We start from the raw sequence: 25,047 nt of genomic DNA, 5'->3' as shown, positions 1-25,047 counted from the left end.
AGAGGAAGAATGTTGGGCCAGAGCCAGTAACCCACCTGGTTACAATTCCCCTTTGTGTGTGGCCAGAAGGACACTGGGGTGTATTAGGGTGCTCATCTACATCACCAAGAGACAACTGACAGTCCCTAGTGTTCAACGATGCTTGAGTTCCATTCTGGGACGCACAAGCAGGGACTGGGAAGAAAACATGAACCTGGCACCCCCCCAGCATCTGAAACAGGTGGGAAATGCAAGCCAGACTTTCCCTCTTGCTCAGCCCTGTCCCACACACACTTCAAATGAGAGCTGCAAAGACCTCTGTTCCCTGGGCTGGCTCCCCCCTCCCTCAATACTGCTTCTCTCACTTGCTCAGCAGCTCAGCCCCACGTCCAGGTTTACATATAAATAAAGAACGAGTGTGAAATCCACCCTGGGGTCTCTCCTGACTCCCACTTGGCTCCCTAATTGGAAAGTCTGCCAGCAGGAGATATTGCAGTGAGCTAAAGCTGAAACAAGCTCCCTTTATCCCAGGCAGAGATGGCAGGGTGGGGTCAGTTCCCCAGCCCAAACCGTGCTGCCTGGGAGGACGCAGAGCAGGTTTGCACAGCCACAGCCAGGCTCTGGATTTCCATCAGGCTCCTGGGGCTTCACCGCTCTGCTGCACCTGGAGGGAAGGAACAGGCACGTATCAGACAGGAGCATCCCTTGGGGTAAGGCTAGGCTAGCGCTTTGCAAGCCATGACCAGTTGATGCCAGCAGGGAGGGACCGCAGGACAGAGCTGTGATCATTCTTCAGCAGTGGGGAGGTGTGTAGCTCAAACATCCGCATCTTCAGAAACATAATCCTGATTTTGGGGCTCCCCCCTTTGTTCTGTGCTCAGGAGAGAATCTTCCCCAGTGCACGGACAGCTCCCACTGGATCACTGCTGACCTACAGGGACAGCCCTTCCTTTTGGTCATTCATGCTAAAGGAACCAGGAGTCAGAATCTCACCTGCATCACCTCCTGAAGGGAAAAGCTACCCCTTGAATCTTGTCTCCCCTGTTTCCACCAGCCCAGCCCTGTATCACAGCTGGTACACCACCAAGTGACGGCAGCACCACCTTTTTGATGCCTCCTTCAGTTTTTGGAGGCCCTGAAGGCAAAAATATTGCCTCCAGTAGAACTGCTTCAAAAGCAACAATGATCTCAGTACAAGCAGATCAATGTCCCAGAGCTTAGAAAATGCTGCTGCTCTTCTGTTCCCTGTGTCAGGGAGGTTTGTTATCTGCATTATGATGCCAGGTTCACCCCAAGATGAAGGGCTATGGCCCTCATCTCGTGCTGTTGGTCTGTCATCACCCAGCCCTGATGATCTTGCCAGATGAGCAGCTGGGGAAGAAGCCTGGGGAGGCAAGGGGAATGGGGTATGTTAAATTCTTGCCAGCCCAAGAATGGAGTCAGACCAAGTTCCCTGAGCTGTTGACCACAGCCCTTGTGAGCAGAACTGATCTGTTCCCATGAAAGGCAGGGGAGAGGCAGGTGTCCTATCCACCTGTGAATACCGGGCCACGGACTGAGCGAGGTGTGATCCAGCACAGCTCGTATGCAGTGTACCCAGCGGTTCAGCTTTTGCTTCCAGCAGACCAGGCCCACTTGAGGACCTATGCAGAGAAAAGCCCTCCCACAGCATGGGTAAAATGCCACACAAGCATGTCAGTTTTTACAAAGTTAATAATAAAAAAAAAAAAAATCCCCCCCCCAAAAAAAAGCCTGTTGTCACTTGCTGACTTTGATAGTACCAAAAAAATAATAATAATAAAAAAAAAAATTAAAGCATGCTATTGCATTCCATCCCACCTTCACATTACAGAAGCATTGCTAATCACATCCAGGTACATAACAGTGAATATACTCTTTTAAGCTATGTAGCTATGTGTACTTAATCAGGCTAATTGTATGATTCACTGTTCAGAAGGATTTGATGTTTTCTCACAGAAAGTTCATCAAAATTTCCAGTGGCTGTAGGCCCTGGATAACTGGGAAGTTGGACTTCTTCAGATAGAAATTTCCTCTTCTGACCAGTTCTCCAAAGGGAAAACCATTCTGACTTATGAAATGCAATATTATTGCTTTTGTTGTCTGTGTGAATTAAAATATCAACTGACCTAGCAAATGGTTTACATCAAAACACCAGTAAGCTTGCAAATTCGATCATGACATTTAGAGCAAGAGGCAAGGCGATGCACTAGACTCATGTATGTCTCCTGTAAAACGCAAATGTTGCTTCTGGCCTTTGGAGAGTTTCTTGTAATCATGTGCTGGGTCTGTCTGGGATGGAGTCACCTTTCCCTGCAGCAGCCCACACAGTGCTGTGCTCTGGACTCGTAGCTGGAACAGCACTGGTATCACTCCAGTGTTGTGTCTATTGCTGCATAGTGCTGGCACAGCATCAGAACTCCTTCCAGGCCCCCAGGAGCCAGCAGGCTGGGGGTGGGCAATTGATGGGGAGGGGACATCACCAGGGCAGCTGACCTAAACCAACCAAAGGGATATTCCATAACACCTGATGTCACACTCAGCAATAAAAGGGGGGCTCTCGTGGGGGAGGGTCTCTCCTGAACAACCGGTACGCGTTTTGAGGCCCTGCTTCCCGGGACGTGGCTGAACATCGCTCGTTGATGGGAAGTAGAGAATAACTTTTTTTTCTTTCTCTCTGTGCTTCCGCGCGGCCTTGTTGTTTCTTTTGTTTCTCTTTCTCCCCATTCCCCTTTCCTTTAATTAAATCATTCTCATCTCAAACCTCGAGCTCTTTGTGTTGTCTTTTCTCCCCCTTCCTCTTTGAGGAGGGGAGGAGTGAGAGAGCGGTTGTGGTGGAGCTCGGCTGCCCACTCGAGTAAAACCATCACAAATCATTCCCATGATTTTACCCTCCAAGACTAGGCAGGAGCTTGCAAATGTGGCTATACTTTTTTCCTGGTGAGATACTGCCAGCTGAGTATTGCAGACTCTTCTTTTTACTAATCCTACCTCCTGGAGGCACTCAGCAACTAATCTGGATTACCTATTTCTACCATTCTATGGGGGGAAAAAATCTCAGTTTCAAATCCTGTGGGCTCACTCCAAGGCAGTGCCCCTTGGGAACATCCCTTTGTCTTCCTAATTTGATTTAGGTTGCTCTTTTGCCAAGACCTCTCAAGACTCACGTGTATTTAAGTGGGCCATGGAATGGGCTCCAAGAACACACATTCTAGCTAGGAACATTATCCTGTTGTAGCAAACCCCCCTCAGACCCAGGCTTGCAGCTGGAGGATTACAGCTATTTAGCAGTGGCTTGTTAACAGATGCCTTACGGAAATACAGACAACACAATGCTGACCCACATCATGGAGCTGGAAACACCTTACTGGTCTGATCTAGACAGGAGTTCTCTACTTCAGAGCATCCCTTGTCAAGTTTTAGCCAGCCAGTGTTACTGTGGGTCAGAGGATTCAAACAGAAAATGTCCAGTTGACTTCACCAGACACTGGAGCAATGGAGACATCGCCCAAACAGGCCAAAAATGAATACATTTCCCAAGTCATCCAGAGAACAGCGATGGACTGATTGGTGACAAGGCCACACAGAGCTCCATGGGGCTGTACCCTAACCCCAAGGGTGAACCTGGGGTTAGAGGATGGCTCTGGGAGGATGGCCTTGACAAACAGTCATGGCTCCAGCTCTAGTGAAGAGGCTTTTTTTTCACTAAAATGTTTTCATTTTGAGTCCTCCCAGGAGCATCTCTGGGCTTCCACACTTGTGTTGCCAACGAGGAGTCTGCATAGCTCTAATATTCAGGGCCTTGCCCAGCCTGACTCTCACAAGTTTAGAGCAAATTAACAGGATATGGTCTTGTTGCAGACTCCTCTCCATGCCCTACAAGAAAAAGGCATCATCTTGGTCCACATGAGACTTCTCACAGATGCCACAGTGTTTCATGTAGGGGGATTATTCCCAGGGAATCCTGTTTCACATTTCTACTCATACATCTTGGTGACCCTTTACTAAGGACAGCAAAAGGCCCAGGCCCCAATCCAAGAGCCTCTCCAAAGAGCAAGGATCAGTGTGATAGATTATTTAGCCCAATTACAGATGGATGGTGTAAGAATTTATTCCACAAACTGCTCTTGGGAAGAAGCAGCTTGGTTTTGTGACCTGCTCCAGAAGGAAGGATGCTGGTGGGTGTACCTAAAGCCTTCAGCTTGTTCGCTAAACCTGGAAAGACAAAAGCACCAGCTTGTCCCCAAAAGCAGCATCATGCTGGTCGTGATGCCAGGCTGCTGCACTGCAGTTTGGCATTTCCTAGGAAAAGCAATTCAGGTGGGGCCAGCGATGGCTGTAAGAGCTCTAAGCCAGTTGTCACAAAAGCTTTTCCGCCTGCCTGCCAAACCGCTCCTCCCTCCCCAGGCACAGCTGCCTCTCCAGCCACCACCATTCCTCGCACAGCTCCAGGGATGGCACCCAAGGGCTGCCTCTTCCCTCCCTCCTCTACACGAGGTGATGCACGCAAAGTGGGCTTCTGGCACGCTGTGCAAGCTCCTCGCCTGCCCTGCTGAGACAGGATCACAGGTGAGGTGAGGCTGGATTGCTCCAACTCTTCCAGACACCATGCTGAGCTCTGGCCATCAATTCTGGGCTCTGCACTGGCTTTTTCACAGAACCACAGACCAGCTGAGGCTGGCAGGCACCTCTGGACATCATCTGGTCCAACCCCCTCCTCGAGCAGGGACACACAAAGCAAGGTGACCAGGGCCATGGCTTTTGAAGATCTCCAAGGAGGGAGATGCCACAACCTGTGACAGAGGTTGATGCCACAGCCCTGAGATGGGCAACCTGTGCCAGTGCCTGGTCACCCACACGTCCCCTTCATTAACAGAGAAGGCAGCAGTCCTCCTTTCAAATATGCCATTGGCAAGAAGCAGTGCAGTCAGGCAGCTGGAAAGCAATTCCCTCTGCTCTGTGGGGGTGAGTGAATTCCTCGGGTGTGGGTGTATCTGTGGTGACCATCGCTCCTGCTGAGTACATAGCCTGCTTTTGAAGTCCCAGCCATACACCCCAGCCAGACTGCACTCAAGCTGGCCCTGGGTACCCCATCCTCTCTTTCATCTTTCAGCCCTAGCTTCAGGCCTGGGTATCTCTGCTGTCTCTGGGATCTCTGTCAGTGCACCTTCAAAACTAGGGAGGAAATGCTCTTCCAAGCACTGCCCCCAGGGTGCTCCCAGGGGCTGGAGGTCAGTCTCCTTCCCTCAAGCACAGAATTCAGCTCCTCCAGATGGGACTTTGGAGCAGCTGAAACAGCTTCTTCCTCCCAGTCACCCTAGAGAAGAGCTGACCTTCTTCACCGATTGCCGAGTGGAAGTGCCCCTCCAAGCTATAATTAGACTTTCTAAATATCCTGTCCTTGCCCTGTGGCCCTAGAAGCATTTCCAAGCCCCAAAGCTTGTGAAGGCAGCCAGCACGCTGTCCCACAGAGGGGGAAAGCCCATGTTGTTCCTCGCCACCGCAGCACTTCCCACCCCAACCTTCACACTGCCCAGCTTGCTGGGGCACTTCCCAGCACTCCCATCCAAGCTACAGCCCCAGGCAGATCCTTACTCGATAACTTGCATGCAGCTCCCTGCTCCATATACTCAGCTGTTCTTCTGATATAGTGCCAGTCGCAACACATGGGAACCAGGCCTTCTAAATCTTCCATAAGCTCAAGCAACTTTACATTAGCACATTGTCTACAATTTCGAAGCCTACAGGCTGAGACCAGCAAGTCTTCTGTAAAATATCTAGTAAGGTAAATGGTAGTTTTACATGAGACAGAATGAAACGATGGAGCCGTCCATCTTTCCAGCTACATTTTTCTTGGCTGAATAAAAATCTTATTTAACAGTAGCATTAAATTCAGTGCCACCTGTTTTATTCCTGTGTCACCAAGACCTGGAAAGAATGCTTTTCTCACAGCTTTCAGTGTTATTTGCAAGGATATGGTTCCTAATTGCAGCTCTGCAATGTTAACATTTCCAGGAATTTTCATCAGACTATTCAACATGAACCCTTGGTTTCTGGGAGTTTCCCTTCTCTTAAGAAACTTTTGCTAGTCTCCTCCCAGCACCCATGAAAAATCAGTGAGGAGAGAGGTGATAAGGGTGTTCAACATCTTAATGAATCATCTTCTGCAACACATTGCTTTGGGGGGCTATTCCCTTCTTCCTGGTGACTAATTCCTTCTCTCTGTTCCATATGAAGCCACATTTGTTCCCTTCAAGACCACTTTCCATCCCACCCTTTCACCAGCTACCAGGCATGCGGTCCAGAAGCCAGTCTGGAATACCACCCCTGCTGTCCTTCAGGACAAAGACCTGGCTCCACATCTGGCATTACTCGGCTCCCACTGAGCCGCCGAGTGGCGACATTTCTCACCCTGCACCTGGGTGGTGTCCCTGCCACGTCCCCATGAATTGCCAGCAGGGTGTCGAGGATGTCCCTCACTATCTCCCAGGAGAGTCATTGTCCTTCACCCTTCACCTCAGCCCTTCCTGTTGCAATAAGCCTCCATGAGCACTGGTGGGGTTCCTTGAGGTGCTCGGCACCATGGCAGAGCAGTAGGGCTTGGAGGCATCTCCTACCCTCAGGAAGCCCCACAGATGGAGTTTCCTATCACAAGGCCCATAGAAAATCATCAACACCATCTGCTATGGCCTGACCACAGACGGTTGCAGCCCCCACTGCCTCCTCTCCTGGTGGGACTGCACTGCACGCCCCATCCCACTGGTGGGGAATGTTTGCAGATTGCTCATCCCACCCCTGCCCTTCCTGGCCCAGCTGTCGTCCTGCTTCTCCTGCAGCCCTGTAGCCCTCAAGGGCCAGCCTTGAATGCACTACAGCACCTGCTGCCCTGCAGCGGCTCCTCCGCAAAACCCAATCCCCATGGGCAAGGCAGGTTCTCCGGCGTCTTCTGCTGCAAATCTCTGTTGGCATGGCCTGCCCCAACATGCAGGTTTTCCCGGGGTGGGGGGGGGGGGGGGGAAGAAGGAGACATTTGTCTGTGCCTTCCTCATATCAGTACACAGCCGCACGTCCCTGGGGAACGCCTTGTCCCCATCACCAGTGCTCCCACTGCTTCATCCCCGGAGGCACGCACAGCACTGCCTCCGCAGCTCCCGGGGCCTCGCGCGCTGCCTCCAGAGCATGGAGGGGAGGTCACCCTGCTGGGGGGCTCGGGCTGGAGCCAGCTGGGTTGCCCTCACCAGAAACCCCTTCCAGGCCACCAGCCAGCCTGCCCTGCCTAGTTCTGTGTGTCGGTGGGGGCTCGCATGTCACCCCACCTGTCCCTGGCAGCCTGTGCAGCAGGGGCAGGAGGAGCAGGGACGTGCCTGCCCAGGGCGGCTCATCCACTGACGCAGGAGGTGGGGTGAGATGCTCTCTGCCAAGGGACCCCGATGTTCTTCTCCAAGGCTGGCTGTGATTTGGGCCAGAGTGGATTTCTAAGCGTTTCCCAAGCCGGTAGCTTTTGTTTCAAAAGGAGAGCTGATTTTCTCCTGTTCCTTCACCCTCCCATCCTCCACCCTGTGACGTTTGGCCTGGCCTGAAGATGGTGAATGAGCAGCGGTGCTTTGGAGCCCTGCTGGCACCCAGTGCCCACCGGTGTCCTGGCAAAGCTGCTGGGGGTCTGAGGTAGCTGGGGGGCACAGTGTCACCATGGATCCCCTGCAATATCTGCCCTGGCCCCCCAGGGGATGTGGCTGTGCCCCAGCCAGGCGTGCAGCGGGAGCCACCCCACACCTCAGCTGCCAACTGCAGAAAGAGCTGGCAGCCCCTTCCCGGGGTGCTGCGGGCATGAGCACAGCAGATAGCGTGAGGTTCCCAGAGCAGGTAACGTCCCTCTAATTAAGATAAATACTAATTAAGTCTGGGACTTTCAAAGAAGCCCTGGGAGCAGAGACTCCAACTCCTGCTGAATTTCAATGGGAATGAGACACCTGACTCCAGAAAAACCCAGCCTCTGATATTAAGCTTAAATGGGCCCTTCTCTAACATTGATATATTGCCGGTCTGTAGCTCGCGAGTGCCTTCCCGTATACCCAAGCACAACATCGACGTCCTGGAAATGCTAATAAGGAGCTTTAGGAGGGCAGCAGTGAACTGAGTGGCTCAGAGTCAGACGCCCACGACCATCCTGTGCCATTAAACATTATGGACTAGCTTCGAGCAGAGCGTGCATGAGGCTCTGGCAGAGCCCTGGGTGCTTTGTGCATCCCCACTACTGACAAAGCTGCCTCCTCCTCCTCCTCTTCCTCCTTTCCCCCGGATGTGGAGAGCTCCTGCCGGCGGGTCCCAATCCTGCACTGCCTGGCAGGGCTTTACAGGAGTGAGCCAGGCGAAGAGAACACACGTGCCCCATCGCAGCGCTGTGCACAGAGGGCTGTGCAGGGAGCAGTCTCCAAGGGGAGCGAGCCCTTCCCATGTGAGCGGGCTCCAGGCAAGCACAGATGGCTGGGGGGCTGCAGCACGTTGCTGGCCCCGACACGCTGCGCTCCCGTGTCCCTCACCCAGCCCCATGGCCCAGCACGAGGTGCGGGGTCAGCCAGCAAGGAGCGCGCTGTGGGGGTGCCGCGCACCCCAGCCCTGCGGGAGCTGCTGGGGCAGGCAGGGAACACGTGTGGTGAGGTGATGGAAAGCACCTGGGGTTCTCCAGGACCGTGATGCAGGAGTGTGGCCCACACCACCGAGATGGGGCCACGGAGCCGTTTGGGAAGCCCAGACCGTGAGACCCCGCAGCAAACGCCACATGTCCAGCTGGCTCAGACCCAGCATTGTGACGAGCTGCACTCGCAGGCCTACTGCCAGCCCCGAGGTCTGAAAAACACAACCTCTCTGTCCTCCTGTCCTGCTACCCCACGCCTGTTTCAAATTAAGCCTCCCCTGCCCCCACCGCGGCCATTTGGGCAGAGCCGTTCAGCTGCCGCCCCTGCCTCCGCGAGGTGCGACCCACCCGGGTGCCCTTCGGTTTGCGGGGACTTTCCCAAGTCCCCCGTACACTTTAGCAATTAGAGGGTTAAGTTTCCTCCCGGCCTCGCTGCATTAACTGGAAAGGAATGAAGTGTCAGGCATGTTCTCACCACAGCAGGCTGTTGGAAAGCAACTCCCTTCTCCACGCACACACACCTCCCACTGCTGCGACCAAATTATTTTCTATCCTCCAGAGACCCAGTATGCCAGACAAAATCTGCAGCATGACTCTGATTCATTGCAAAAGGATGCAGATGTAATATTCCCTTTTTTGCCGGGCTTCTTGCACGCTAATTCACATGGCGTCTCAGCGTTGCGAGTTTTACAGCTCTCCTTCGCTCTTTATTATTTTTTTCGGAGGGCTCTGACGCCCCTCGCTGACCCTTGGCCTCGCATCCTTTCTCCCAGCACCGCCAAAATAAAGAGGCTAAGCCTCCCATCTCCAGCGTGCAAATAGGCAGCTCTCCCCAATGTGCTAATTAGCCGAGTGTTTGGAAGTAAATAGGTATGATTGGTGGTAATTTCCTGGCTGAAGGGGTAATTATTTGTTTCAAACAGGCTGCAAAATAACCCCTGTAAGGTGAGATAGGAAACTAAATTCAAAAGAGGTTTCCTATTCCCACTAAGCAGGATTGAAAACTGGTTTGAAATTCCTTTTTTTATTTATAGTACATGGTATCCATGGAAACCTACAGAGGAGGTCATGGTAGCTAGGCCTCCGCTTCACCCTGCTCAGGGGATTACCGTTGCACAGTGGTACGCAGCCGTGTAAGAGAGCAGATTCACAATTCCCCGCAAACAGCCCCCCCCAGCCCCAGCCTGTGCCTTCCTGGAGGGCTGCGGGAGAGCTTCGTGGAGGCTCATAAATCCGCGCCGTGCTCTCCCGAGCGATGGGAGCGCTGCCTGCGGCGTCCGCGGGAGCCAGCAGCCGCCCGCCGTGCGGCCCCACTGCAGCGGTGCTCCCAGAGCCCGCGGCCACAGGGCAAGGGGCGGAGGAGCGCCGCGGGGAGCCCTCCGCTTGGCTTGCCTCAGTGAGGGCAGCCTGGGCGTGGACTGGATCCCGAATTCATCCCCTCGCCATTTCCGAGCCGCAATTTACAGGCAGGGCTGCTTCTGCCGCTACCTTTCCCTGCCATCCGCACGGCAGGCGTCGCTTTAGAGGAGGAGTCAGGGAAGCGTGGGGAAAAGGGATGCTGCAGAAAGGGCCACTGTGGGGGGCTGATCCTGGGGTGCCGTGCTCCCCCACTTGTCTCAGGGGGAAGAAGGTTGTTTCCTGACCCCAGGAGCTATTGAGGATCCCCCAGGAAGGAACCCTTTACTGCTGCAGATGGGGTGACTCCGCATTGCAGCGTGACTACACCTGATTTAGCAGGAGAGCATGATCAGTACTTTTCATGCCGTAGGTAAACCCAGCTACAGCCCCTGTCATGGCTGAGCAGACAGAAGCAGCGAGCAGCACAGCAACGGGGGTGTGGGGCCAGCTTACTCCCCATGCCACGGGGGCTGGATCTTCCCCATAAGCCACGGTGGAGCAGAGGCTGCTCCATGGTCATTTCCAACCCGCAGCAAGCTGCCACCAGCCCCACACCATCTCTGCAGCGCTTCTCGCAGTGCACCATGCCGCATCAGGCCCATGACCTTCACCGATTCCCTTTTCCCCTCCTTCCTGCTGTCCCTTCTCTGGCAGGACACACTGCATCGCCCAGCATCCAACCAGCCTGCACAAGGGGGAGTCTGCGGGGCCAGCAAGAAGCAGGCTGGCGTGGGGACCGACCGCTACACTCCCGTGGGGAGCTCCCACCTCTTCCAGAGCAGCCTCCAACCACCCCAGTGCCCTCAGCCACCGTTACATCTCCACCTCTCCCTGTCGCTGCCTCATCCACCTCGCTACGGGCTCAGACTCAGCGTGGTGACATCAAGCCTTTGAGGACAGCAGCTTTTGTGTTCACCTACCCGCGAAATGCTGCCTTATCCAAGTTGTTGCCAGTAGACAATTTTTTTCCCCTCTGTTTTGGAAAACTGGAGGCTGAGAGCATCAAAATTATGTGAGTTTTGAGCCTTTATAAACAAATAAATGTCCTTTATAGAAATGAATCTGTTTTGAGCATCTGCCACAGTGGGAAATGGTACCGAAGCCACTACCATCATGGCAAAACTGAACTGCTCTTATCAAACCAACCATATGTCACCACAGGCACTGTCCTGACAAAACACCCTGAGCTGCTCTTCTCTCCAGAGGTCCTTCTCTCCAGAGGATCCCAACCCCTTCTCTTCCACCCCTCCAGCTGCTGTGCAGGCACCGTCAGTCCCTCGGGCTTCAGGGAAGTGCCTTGGTGTTTCCTCACCTCCATCAGCTCCCACAAGCACTGCCAGCTGCCCCCTGTTCCTCAGGGCCTTTCCAAAGCCTGCCCTTTGCCAGTGTGAGCCCCAGGCCTTCTCCTCTGCTGGGCAGGGCTTCAGCTGACAAGTGGGGAAGCCACCACCTGTGTGCGAACCTCTGGGCACCACTCATGGGTGATCTGAGGAGGTAAATTACATCTTACAGGTGTTCAATTTTCTCTAACAGTGCCTATACACACTGGAGACATCAAAACATAGACTGAATGAGTCCAACCAGTGTCATCTCATGCATCTGTCCATGTCCAACTCACCTCCTCTGCCCTACCTGCCCCACACAGCTCCCCAGTGCTCACAAACGCAAACCTTGCACCTACTCCATGTGTCTTTGTTCACAGTAAGTTCATCCACGCAGACGGTGGTTTTCTAGTGCTAGCCACAATTTTGTGCCTACCTCAATGAATTCTCCACTACAGCAAATATAGTCAATCAATCTTGCCTCCGCCAATAAGCAGGAGAGAAGTAATGTTTTTCATACTCCCCCAGCTCTCTTCTCCTCGCGTTCTCCATCAGGCACTCGGCAAGTTCACAAGGGCAGCCAGCTCTCGGTTTCCTTGGTCACGCACAGCAGCTTGCCCTCCTAGAGTAATAAAAACAAATGACACGTTGCTGTTTGTTGTTGGAGACGTTACTGGGCCCTCCTTGGAGAGAAGGTTTTGGGGTGAAGGAAACGTTTGTGGTTTTAGGTTCCTCCTTGAACAGGTGGAGGAAAAATTGTCAGCAGCCAGTAGTTGTCAATAGGTGTAATGCCAAAGTCAACTGAAAAGGATAAGCAAAGATTTAGAAGTATTGAGGGATGCAAAGCTGAGAGGGAGGAGCATGCTTGCTTATAGATGTTGGAGCTGGGAAAACTCTGTGTCCGATCATCTGGGAGCAAGCAAGACCAAGAGGTGTCTGTGCTAGGCTCTGACTCTGCCGCCTGACGGAGGTGGCTGAGTCACGGCCTGAAATGTGGACCTTACTCATGGCTCTGAATGCAATGACCTGAACATGTGGGCACAAGGCGTAGTAAGACACTTCTTACAGTGTAATTAACCCACCATTATGGCTGTAGCCTGATCTGTCCTGCTTCCACTTTCCTCCTAACTCAGCACCCCCTCCACATGGGCGCACGCCCAAGCGCTCACCTCTGCCCACGTGCATGCCCACGTAGCTGCGTGCACACGCACGTCTGCAGGCACACGCACAAAGCCCTGCACCAGCTCACGAGTTATGTGTGCATCTCCGAGCAAAGCTCTGCCTGCCGGGCAGCAGGGCTGGGAGCCCCGGGAGTCTGAGCAGATCTCAAGCTTTGTTGTTGAGAAACTGCCTGGGCCAGCAGGGAGATCTTCTCCAACCCTGCACACGGTCCGGGGTGATCGAGACCCTGCATGCTCTGCATCCCAGCCCACAGAGGGGCTGCCAGCCGGGCTGCCCCAGGCCGCTGGTCCCAGACCTCCTTGAGCAGCCTGCTGCAGGCTCTGACCACTGCCTGGGCGCCGGCGGGCAGCCAGCAGCGAGCAGCGCCGTGCCTGAAGGACTTCGCCATCTGGCTGCTGATTCAGATGCCAGCCCCCACTCCGTGATGTTCCAAGGGCTGCAGGAGGGTAGGGCTTGCAACACCTTTACCTGCGCTTCTCCCATTTTTCCTGTTTTCCTATCCCATCCTTTTTACAGCTCTGAACTCAAGGGTGATCAGACAAAAGTGCAGGGGGGCTCCTGCACAGGCAGATGAGACACCATAAGGTCAAGGCACCTAAAGGAAAAGTTTCTAGTTTTCACAGCCCTGAAGATTGTCACATAAAATTACTCATAAAATTAATGTGGGTTTTGGGTTTCAAAGTCCCTTGAAACTTGAAAATAGTCATCAGTCAGTTCGGGTATATGGGAAGTCTCAAACCTCTGCTTATTGAAGCAGAGGTTAAGGCTGTGCTATAACATCTGCTGGGGACAGGGAAACGCGTCTGAGATGGCAGCATCCAAATCAGCTTGGAGGTTATGGCTCAGGCAGTGGGTGATAAGTTGTTTTCACTATTAAAGCATTTAGCTGGCTCCACGCTATGGATCTGAATTGCTTTGGTCAAATTCTTTCCAATAAAACGCAGAGCCACCTTCTCAGACCCTTCTGCAGGATTTATGAGGACTGGGTCCGCTCCAGTTCTCTTTCTGTATCAAAGTGATGATTTAACTAATTGATGATCTAATTTCAGGCTGGAACAGTAACCTGACGATTTGTGAATTTGACCTTGGTACAGATTAACAGCAGTGGCAGTTAGTGTTAGTTTAACAGCATTCATAATAGCTTTTGCTTTGGTGATGCCTTCTCTGGACTTTGCTTTTTGCTTTTTTAAAAATATCGATAGCGTGGTAAATGGCAAGCATGAGGGATAGGGATGCAGTCAGCTCCGAGCATCTCTGGGGGGTGCCCCCGGCTGCAGATGTCACTGTCATAACCTTTGGCAGCAAATGCCAGCTTTGAACCAGGCAGGGGAGCTGATCTCACTGAAAAATACCCCAGGCAAAACAAGGGAAGGTTCCGCTCTGCGGCAACGACAAGGTCACGCAAATGCGTGGATCAGCAGGAGACAGAGGGAGACGAGGAGAGGCAACAGCCTCAGGGATCCCAGCCTCCCCCCGCACCGTACCTCGCCCCCGTCCCCCGCAGCACCACGCCAGGATCTTCACCCAGTGAGATGTCTGTGCTCATGTGCTCGGGCAGCCTAAAAGCACGCCTTGCACCTCCACACAGACACTTGGGTACCTGCCTGTAGCCTGCACGTTGATGCACAAGCTGTCCCCACACACAGGCTGTGCACGCCCTCAAACCCACGCGCTGCGTGTGACCCAGGGTGCATGCATGTCCCTGCACACCTTGCACACAGGTGGGCGCACACCCTCTGCCCCTCACACGCTTACACGTGTGCACATTTCCACTCATGCACACGCTTACACTATGCTCACACACCCAAGCACACTACTTGTGTAAGCACCCATGGGTGCTGCCCACCCGTGCTCCCACAGCTGACAGCAGGAGCCGTGCCCCCAGGCCGCCCAGCGGCTGCAGAAGTGCCGTGCTCTCCCAGCACGCTGCACATCGCTGTGCTGCTTGGCCACATCTGACTCAACCCAGACCCAAAGCAGGGCTTTTCCCAAGCCCCCCACTAAGCGCAGGGCCCTGCTACCTGGGATTCGCCCATTGACGTGCCAACCCTGCCACAGAGCCGCCTCCTGCCATTGCCCTTTCCATCTCGGAGCAACCGACGCCCTGGGCCATTGCTGTCGAAACTGGAAGGAACTGAGCGGTGCAGTGGGCCCTGCACAAGCGGGGGCTGCAGGAGCCTGCTGGGCTGGGCTGGAGGAGCACAGGCTGCAGGAGGGGAGAGCTCAGCACCGGTGTGAGTCTGTGCACACGTGGCCGGACCCTGCCTGTAGGCACAGCATCCTGGCTTATTCCTCTTCATGAAGAGCCAGCCCTGCTTCCCCACGCCAGGCTTGTGTGACCCTGTGCAAAAGGAAGAAACTGGCTCTCAGTCCCTGGTGCTGCTTTGGTTCCTCGTGCAGCAGCACTATAAGCTGAAGAGCACAGGCTGCTACGAGAGCTGGGTCCTGCATGGGCACCGGGCGCGCATCTCCCAAGAGGGCTCTTGTAGCAAAGCACCGAGAAGGTGAAAGCAGCTCAGGCTGCAGAGATCGCCGCTGGGGTGGGGGGATGGCTGCAGGCTAATAATATTCTGTGTCTCATTATGCCGCGTATTAAGCTGAAATTTGCAGATGCTCTAATCACCGCAAGGCATTCTGCGCACACAGCCTCTCTCCAGCCCGGCAGCTCTGTGCAAACACCGGAGGAGAAGCCCTGCTAACTGTCCTGCCACATGGTGTCCTGGAATCTTTACAGACCATTTCACCTTCACAAATAGCCTTGGAAATGTCTGTGCATCGACAGCCCCTGCGGTAGCCAGATAGCGCAGCCGCCTCCTCTGCAGCTCCCCGGGCCCCTCTTAAGCTTTTTCCCATCACACCATGCAAATGCGAGGCTCCGGAATTTGCACCACAGCTGGGTAAAGCACCTCACATCAAATGTGCTCTGCGCCCTAGGCTCGCAGCAAACGTGAACTGTGTTTTACAGAGGTTGAGGGAAGCTCCTGCCTGAATTGCTTTTTTTTTTTTTTTTTTTTTTTTTTATTCCCCTCTCTGTCTCTCTCTCTCTTTTTAAAATGATTTTCTTTTCTTTTCCCAGATCTCTGCCCTTTGCCCTCTTGTGATCAAAGGGGGCACGCATTCAAGTGCCGTGGGAATACTCAGTCCTTGGGTATTCTGGGCAATCTCACGAGAAAAGCTGCTTTTCCCCGGAGGTGCAGAAGCATATCAGCTGGGGTGTGGGAAGGAGGGGTGTGAAGCCCGCTAGCTCGCCATGCGTGGGAAGGAGCAGAGGGGAGCCATGTGGGCAGGCAGGGAAGGGTTAATCACAGGCTGTCCTTGCTGTTTTTTCCAGGCCTGGCTGCACCAGATTCTTCCATTTCTCTTGGCAGGGATTTAAGCTGTGGGGCTGAGCTAAGCACGTGAACCTGGAGAGCCCCTGTGCTCCAACAGCGAGCAGGACCCAGAGCAAGGCACCGCAGCTCATTAGCAAAGCAGCAGCCTGGTCCAGGGCATGCAGGTGCCAAGCAAGCAGCAGCAGCACAACAGAGATAGTCGCACTACAAAGAGGCAGAAATGCATTTGGATGAGGGGCTCCTTCCCTCCGCAACAGCGTTTGCTGCTCAGGGCATGCACACGCGCGTGCACGCTTATTGCAATTAATAACAGAGAGGGAAACGTCACCCTCCCTCTGTGCAGGTGAAGGTATGGTGTGGGGACAGCCCCGCCATGTGATCAGTGCTGCTTTGAGCCCCCCTGTTGGTTTCCATCCATTTGCATTTGGCGGCTTTTCCTCTGGGGCCTGTGGTCTCCCTCCCCCACCGTCCCCCCCTGCCGTGGGGCATGGCACCACAGGGGGCGTGGGGCTCTGAGGCACCCCCCCGGCACGCCAGGAAGCCCCAGCCAGGGCCAGCAAAACGGGGTGACCTACAGAGCACCCTGACGGGTGAAAGGGCTGGGAACGATTCCCCGAGCGAGCACAATGGCTCCTCTCCCTGACAGCTTGTCTCGCTCCGCGCTCAGTTGCCCAGGCGACTGCTGATGGAAAAGCGCGCATGGCCGGAGCGGCTGCTCGCCCCGCGGGCCCTCAGCCCCTGCTCCGCCCTGCAGCAAAACCCTGCACGCACCCGGCCAAGTGTGACCGCTGCCAGCACCTCTCACTGCCTGCACCAGCCCAGGTCCTGTCCTTGCAGGTCTCCAGCATCCACATCCAGAGCTGCTGCTTGCGAAAGAAGTCAGCTCCCCTTGTGTAAGCCTCCGTGCCGTGCTCCGTGTTAACGCGTGCTGCTGCTGGCATCGCCGCTGTGCTTGGTGCTGCTCGGGGTGTCCCTGTGCTCCTGCCCCAGCACAGCAGCAGGAATCACAATACAATGGCAGCAACAGCAGCAGCGTTGAAGGTTGGTTCCTGATTGCTTCTGGTGTTGGCCTCTCCTTCGCCTAAGACATGTTTCCAGGTGGACTCGGAGCTGGATGGTCAGATGTTCCCAGCTGGCTGTGCCACAGGCTGCTGCTCTGCTACCCAGGGAAGCAGGAAAAGTCTCGAGCAAAGAGCTCAGGTGAGCAGCAGAGGTAGAAGGAAGACTCAGGGTCTGCTGGTGCCATGTGAAAATCCAACCAGGCCTCCTCCACAGCGGTGTGTCAGGTTCGGCTGAACCCCAAAGATACCTCCAGTGGGCAAGGGAAGAGAAGTCACGCTCCCCCCCACTCCTACACCTTCAAAGCAGACCATGTCCCATGGAGCAGGTCAGGGAAACGCTGGCCAAGATGTGCCCCCTGCTCTTGCTGAGGCTCGCAGGGCTCTCACTGCCCTGTCCCATGGCTGATGCTGACATTGCTACGTGTATAAGGCCAGGAGCCCCTGACCTCTTGATCTGGAACCCACCTGGTGCTGCTGCCATAATTAAATGACAGAATTTATTTATGTCATTTATTAAATGACAGCTTTTTGCATTCCAGCTTGGACACCGTTGGTCCAACATTCACTTTGCACAAACGCAGTCCTCGGGAGAAGGAAAAAAGGAAAAGAAAGGCAGGGATGGTGTAAAAGGATAATAAACCTCTCCTTCCGTGGGGCTTTGTCCTTTTCCAGAGGAGGAATTGTCTTTCACGGGAGGTTACCTGGGGTAAGCAATAGACCACATAAGCTGAGATACCATCTCTTACGAACACAACATTCAGCAGTGGATTGTCCATACACAGAAATAAACAGGGACCCAGGGCACACTGGCAGTGCTTTAAAAGATTGTTAATAACGTGCTGCTCGCGTTCCTCGGAGGCTGCTGCCATGGTCTGCAGTAACTGGCTCTGACAGTGCTGATGGGGGGCAGCTCCTGCCATGACAGAGCCTTTACCTGGCACCAGGCACGAGCCCCAGCTGCTCGTCCCCTGGCCTTGTCCCATTGTTGCCATCAGCACTGGGGAGGGGTCAGGGTCCCTCAGCTGTCACTGAGACCTGGATGTGCACCAGGACGTGGGACAACCGTGGGCTGAGGGAGCCTTGCGGGGTTCCTAGGATGGACCTCAACATTGAAAGCAGGGGAAGACTTTTGGGGACAGTGAAGAGGTGCTGCTGCAGAGCTGGCATGGGAAGGGTTGGCACGGAGCAGGATTGGACCTGCCGCTAATGGGGCTGAGGGGACAGCACCCCCAGAGCAGGAGGACATCAGTAGGACAGCCTGGGTGGACAAGCATCCATCGCTGCCAGACTTTTCTTATACTGAAGCTTGTGAGACAGCTTCTCCTTGGTTGTCCTAGAGCCTGAGCAAATAACGTCTAGGTCAGAGTGGTACAAGGGAGACTGAAATGGAAAATCATTCAAACTGCCACGTTTCTACGCAATCCACCTCTCCTGCCTCAAGTCAGACTGAATCTGGTCCATTGGCTCCCAACCCCGGGCACAGGAACAAGAGAAAGAGCACGGAGCTTTCCCCCTTTGCCGCAGGCAGAGACCAAAATGTGTCAGGCTGGAAACCTCCCAAGAGCAGCTCCCTCCTGAGCTTCGCTGCTGCTTCCTGTTCTCGGGGGCAGGAAATACCAAGCAAACAGCTCCATGCATGACTTCAAAACTTCCACTTCCAGCGCCGACTGCAAGGCGAGGATGGAGGAGCCTGCTCGTCGGGAACAGCCCGCCAGAGAGTGTGCTGGTGCTGAGCAGACCCCCACCACCTCCCTGATCCTCCCGTGCCCCTCGGGAAGTCGAGGGAACAGCTTCTCCTAGCCATTAATGTCAAACTCGAGGGGTGGTTGCACTCCCAGGCTGCCAGCCTTGGCGTTCTTAATTTGCTTTTGCTCTCTGCCTCCGCTGAAAACCAGGCAAATGGGTGTATTAATAACTGCGCAGAAAAAGAGGCAGCGCACCACGCGGGGCGAGAGTGCTGCGCTTCCTTCTTGAGAGCAAGGCTGGCCAGAGCCATCAGAGCGCAGTCGCCCTCACCGTTCCCATGCTGCTGCCATCACAGCCTGCACACTGCAAGCTTTGCATGGGAAAAATAACACCTGCAACTCCCCAGGAGAGTAACAGCCTCCCCCCAACCCCGCCTGGCCACTCCGGGGGTGCCCCATCTCCTTGTCTCCCTTCTGGTTTTTCAGGGTTTTTTGGGGGGTTTTCAGGGTTTGCTGGGGCTGCACAACAGCACGGAGTGACTGCTGGAGGGCGAAGGTCCGCTTCCCCCCGCCCTGGCTGGAAATAACACCGTGGCCGTGGCCTGGCTGGGGCTTCCAGCTGGTCCGTGGGCAGCAGGGAGCAGAGCCAGGGCAGGAGCTGATGGCTTTGAGCAGGAATCACACCACATGTCCTCATTGCTGTGCCCCAGGGTGCACAACGGGTGCACGACGGGCACTTAGAGCTCGATGGAGCAACTTTGCCCCGGAGGTACCAGCAGCAGCACGGGGGGCTTGAGGCTGTCCCTGAGTCACCTGTGCGAGAACCCAGAGGTGCCCAGCACAACCTCAGCCTGGCGGGGGGGTCACTGCCTGATTTGCCTGCCATGAGCTCCCCATGCTGCTCAGCATCTCTGCTCTTGGCCCGGGTAGGGATGGAGCCAGCTGCTCCTGGCACCGGCGCTCATCTCTGCCAGGCGCTGAGCCATCTGCCTGGCAGGGCCAGCCACACCTGCTGGGAAGGAGACAGAAGCTGGGCAACCTCCCCGCCTTTGCAGCTTTCCGGCTGGCGGCATCACCCGGTGGCTCCGAGAGGGCTCATGTGTGTGCACAAAGAGGAGAGATAAGGGGATGCTTCTCCCGCACCGCCCCCGGCAGCCGGCACAGCCGGGACCAGGGATCTGCTGCGGCACCCAGTGCAGGACCTGCCCTGCACGGGGCTCCTTGCTCCTCGGGGCCTCAGAGGTGCAGTCCCACAGCTCTCTGGTGGCTTGGAACTGCCATGCCAGGGCTGTGACCACCCTGGGATGGCTGCAGAAACCACCTGCTGGCTTCACCACATCCTCTGCGCCAGGAACCCCGGGATGTGCCCAGGCTGCGGGATGCTTCTCCTGCTCCTGCTGCACCGGGTCCAGGTGACGCCACCAGCCCTGGTGCTGGGGCAGGACATCCCTCCTGACCCAGGCTGGACGGAGCAATTGGTCTCCTGGCCTCTGGGGTGGCAGAAATGACAGAGAACATCTCTGGATGTTCGCCACCGCTGAGCACCCCGGAGGCCTCACACAGGCAGCTCCTCCACGCTGCCCTGCCCCTTGCCGATGGGTGCAGGGGGCTGGTGGCCATTGTGCAGCAGAGCTTCCCACAGCCTGGCTGGCTCCTCTGCCTTCACAGGAGCCACGGTGCCCTGTGGCTGGACCCAAAGCCAGTCTGAAAAGCTTTTCCCATCCCACCCCAGGACCAGATCACACAGGACCTTTGTCTGCAGATCCAGGGAGACAGGAAAGCAAGTTCTGCCTTGGTGTGGGGATGGCAGTACAGGAAAGCTATCCCAATGCCCTAAGAAGGCCTCCTTATCCCAACTCCATCCCCAGCAGCTCTTCTGGGTACCTGTGTCCAAGAGTCATCTGCAGGGAGCTCAGCTCCTCCTGGGCATCATGCAAGGGACGATGATCCCAGCTCCTCTGTCCCCTGGGATGCTGGCTCAGTGAAGACAGAATTCTGGCTGATGGGGTGGCACATGGAGGCACAAAAGATTTTCCTGAGCAGTTTGGTCAAGGTTTGTCTAGGTATTGACACCCTGCCTGTTCCCAGTTCCCAATCTGCTTTCACCTTCTTCAGGCGCAGAGGTAGGCTGCTGACGTGGCTGTGGCTTTGCTCTACACAGGAAAGCCTGAGCCAGGCTGGGGAGAGGAGAAGGGTGAACACGAGCACCATGAAGCATGAGCACTACATCCATGTGGGTGTCTCAGACCAGTATCCTGCATGATCCTGGAAGCAGGGGCCATTGCCATCCTCTGCAAGCACCTCCAGCCAAGCCAGTGCTTAGGCTCTGACAGGGAGACAAAGGCACTCTCAGGGCATGGTGAATTTGGCCCATTTCCTCTGGTGACCTCAGGGAGGGTGAAATGCCTCCTGGCATCCACTGACGACGTCTCCGCTGGGCAGCACAGGAGCTGGGGGTGACGCCAGCACAGCTCCCAGGCTGCAGACACCACAAATATGCTGGGCATGAGCAGGCAAGTCCCGTGACACCCCATGTGCCCAGGGTCCCCTGGCCAGCTGACACCCCAGTGCATGCCCTCAGAGCCCAGTGCTGGTCACGGGGCTGCTCAGGCATGTGGCTGTCCCAGCTGCATGGCTGCAGCACAGGACTGGGAGAAACACTGAGGGTGAGCGGAGAGTCCAGCTGCTCTGCATACCACCTGTGACAGCCCAACCTGGCCTTGATGTGGCACGGAAAGTGTTCCAGCAGCCTTGCTGCAGCTCTTTGTGTGAGATGCTGGCCAGGGCTGTGGGCTGGCTGAGACCCGTGGGTCCCACTGCGTCCCACCCAGGAGCCCCAGCTCTGCCATCCCAGCCACTCCAGCACCAGGTGGATGGGGAGGGTTTTGTCTGCCTGCTGCCTGCCCCTAATACCTCCTTGCCCCGTGGGGTTGTCCAGCCCCACAGGGTTGTCCTGGCCCCATAGGGTGGACGCTGCCAGCTGTTGCCACCCATGGGTCCTGCTGATGTCTGCCCCAGCTCAACTGCCCTGGCTGTTCCTGCAGCATTTTGCAATCCTCATCCTGCAGCAGCGTAGGGAAAGTGTGCTCCAGGAGGGCTGCTTCGACCTTGACCCGGAGTAATGCTGGGGCGGTGGCTGCAGCAGGGGACATGAGCTCAGCAGCCTGTCTGATGGGAAAAAAACACACAGAGCAGCCGCTCTCCTTCCTTTCTTCTCTCTGCCATCCATTTGGTGGGCAATGCGGCCTCGCTGCAGCTTTATCTTGGTTCTTTAAAAGGCTCCCTGGCTGACATGCACACCGTATGGGAGCAGTCAGCCGAGGAGAGCTGTAAATCTCTGAAGGCCTCATCTTGCGGGGCACATTAGCTGTTTTAAACTTGTCAGCTTTCAGCGATGGAAATTGACTGTTCAAAGCCATCCTGCCCTCCGCATCCTGCTCCATTTTACGTGGTGGAGAACGTGCCGCATCCTCGTTAGGTGGGAGCAGGGGGCTGCGCATGCCCCACACACGTCCTCGGGGACTTTGCTTGCTTAGGTCTGATTCTTGAGGTCCTGTGGGGGCTATGAATGTCTCTGAGGCATCTCCTCCCTGCCTCTCCTCTACAATCCTGTAGAGCCCTCAGCTTGAATGGGGATTTGTAACCCTGCGGAGCATGCCAGTCCATGCGAGCTGGCTTTCCCGTGCCGATCCTTTCGGGACGACACCAGATCCCACCAATTCATAATTTATGAAAATCAGCCCCAGCTTCAAGGCATCCTGGTGGGATTCAAATGTGAGGGATGGGGAGGAGGGGGGGGGGATGGGGGTTGAGCTCCAGTGCCCAGCACAGCATTGCAAGGAATGCCCAGGGACACACCCTGGCTGCTGGCTGAGCCCTTCCTGCCCTCCTGGGGAGATGCTTCCATCTGGGGGGATGCTCCCACCCGGGGGGATGCTCCCATTTGGGGGGATGCTTTCACCCCAGGGGATGCTCCCACTGCCCCAGGACAGCAAGGGCTGCCCACACCCCCAACAGCTCACAAGCTCAGTTGGGAGTGCAGCGTGGGGGTTGCAGGGAGAAAAAGCTCTGCATGAACAGCTCTCCCTTAGGCAAACTCCTACGTGGGCAACTTCTCCAAAGGGCACATGACCCTGTCATGTCTCCAGCCTGGACATCCCACAGACCTGTCACTTGGTAGGTGCACACCTCACCCCTTGCACATGCAGATCAGCTCAGCCATCCTGCCTAGCACGTAAATCATCTCCGCAGACGCTCTGTGTGCTTTGGAGGGATGCAGAGAGGAGATCAGTCCCAGGCACAGCCCCTCATCCCCCTCCCCTGGGAAAGGTCCCAGCGCTGGGCTTTGCAGCCATCACCCCACGGAGCCACCTGAGTCGATGTCTCGGGAGCAGCTCCAGCCCCAGGTGACTGCAGCGCCCCGCGGCAGCCCCTTGCTGAGCCTGGTGAGCAGCAGCTGCACCACGGCGGCACCGGGCACCTGACGGCTGCGCTTGGCCCCGGATCAGCCCCAGGCCCCTGCGGTCCCCGCTCACGGGGTCGGGCAGCGGTGACACCGAGCTGGCGCAGAGGCGAGGGGGCCTGGAGCAGCTCCTAGCACCGGGCACTCAGAGGTGCGAGCTCTGCGTCAGAAAGCACCGGTTCCACGCGCTGCTAATTTTTCTCCTTGGTTACAGGAAGCGGGGGGGGGAGCAGGCCAGGCAGGAGGGGGGCAGCTGGGCAGCCAAGCACAGCGTGACCCATCGCAGGCGCTCCAGAGTTGTCCCTGAACCTGCCGAGCACCAGGGACACACCATGCGCAGCCAGGGGCAGCAGCACCCACCAACCTGCCTGCCCACAGCCCACCCCGTGCCCCCCTTGTGCCCCCCAGCCCGCGTGCAGTCTGCGGTGTCCGTCTGCGGTGATGCCCAGGAAGAATCTGGCAGCACAGCCCAGCCAGAGGCGCTTCCACCCACTGCTCCGCGTGAGCGATGGGGAGAGGAGAGGCTGAGCGCAGCCAGCTGGGCCTGTCCCTGCCGCTGCGGCCCTCTGATAACGCCGGATTTGCGTCCTGTAAACCTGTGACAAGAGGGGTGCCAGCGCGCAGGGAGCCGCTAAGCTTCCTATCACCTGCGGGGCAGCGCTTCCCCAGGGACCCTGCCAGCCCAGCTCCCTGCGGGCAGGAGACTGGCTCTGGAAGTGGGGAGAGGGCCAGGAAGGTGCCGGTAGCACCACACACATCCCTGCGCCTGCGCTGGCATGTCCCTGGTCCCTGGTCCCTGGTCCCTGCCCCAGCACAAAGCACGTCCCGCCTCGGGTGCTCCCAGCTGTGGGGACAGCAGCACCCACATTAAGAGCCTGATTTGCAGATTGCTGTTCATGACACGGTGCTCCAGCCCGGCTAAGGCTGGCAGATCGGTTATTATATCGACAGCATAAACGTGTCACAAATTGCCTGAATTAGCCGAGTGCCATGAACAGGTTTATGGATAATGGGATGCAGAGCCCTTTCAGGAGCAGGCAGCTCACAATCCTGTTAGACAGCTCCAGCCCCAGCCTTTCCCCGCTGGAAGATGAAAGCTTTTGGATACGCTGGGCAAAATGTGATGTGTGAGAGGGATAAGTGCCCCATGGGCAGGACCCGGCCTGGCTAAGGCAGCCTGTTGTCCCCTCTGCCCTCACCTCTTCTGTGCTCTCCTGGTCTCTCTCCTCCTTGGGGCCTGTTCTCAGCAGGCGCTGTCCTGGAGGTCCCAGGAGGGGGGCAGCGACATGCTACCACCCTCCACTTCTGTGCCCAAATCGCATGGCAAGGCCCTGGCACCGCAGAGACAGGCAAGAATTAATTCCTGTCACACGCCCAGGGCTACCCTGGGTTTGGATTTTTGAGTTACATTTTTCCAGCTGTACTGTCTCAGCCCGAAGGGAGACCTGCTCCAAGATCACAGCTTGCAGCACCTCTCCCATGGTGCAAGGGAGGATCTAAGTGCTAAATTAGCTCTTGCAGGTTTTGCCGTGCGTGGGTCGACCCGATCACTTTTTACGTCACATTTAGCTTTTGGGTTCCCTGGGGCTGGGTCACTGTGGTCAAAGAACAGCCTCAGCCAGTCCGAAGTCTTTGTCTGAGCTCTCTCCTCCCCCCTCCCCACCCCACCCCAATATAGGACTCCGTGATGTGGTTTCATCCCACAGGCTGCTGAGCATCACCATGGGGCAGCCAAAGCTCTGGGCAGCCCCCCCAGTCCCGTCCCCACGCTGCACCCACACGCAAGCCCCAGCTCTAAAAGGGGTTCTGCACATCGAGCAGAATCTCCGCGGAGCCGGCAGCAGGAGGGAGCAAGACAAAGACAAAGCCAGCAGCAGTGGGGAAAGGCCAGGCTCGCCTCCCTGCACAAGCACTGTTCCTCAGCTGAGCAGCGAGAAAGCAAAACTGTGAAGTGCCTAAAATTAGAGCTGCCA

The 25,047-nt window shown here is 56.0% G+C and overlaps 1 long non-coding RNA gene across 1 annotated transcript; it reads right to left on the bottom strand.

Moving 5' to 3' along the window:
- LOC118173551 lies at nucleotides 1-24,404 on the bottom strand. Its single transcript, XR_004754279.1, has 4 exons — nucleotides 24,274-24,404; nucleotides 11,789-11,974; nucleotides 973-1,363; nucleotides 1-643 (listed from the first exon to the last, which is right to left on the bottom strand). It is a non-coding gene; the product is annotated as an uncharacterized LOC118173551 (long non-coding RNA).
- Nucleotides 24,405-25,047: the final 643 nt, after the last annotated feature.

This window comes from Oxyura jamaicensis, chromosome 13, assembly GCF_011077185.1.
Source record: "Oxyura jamaicensis isolate SHBP4307 breed ruddy duck chromosome 13, BPBGC_Ojam_1.0, whole genome shotgun sequence".
NCBI classification, from domain to species: Eukaryota; Metazoa; Chordata; class Aves; order Anseriformes; family Anatidae; genus Oxyura; species Oxyura jamaicensis.
This window is presented reverse-complemented; position numbering and strand designations above follow the sequence as displayed.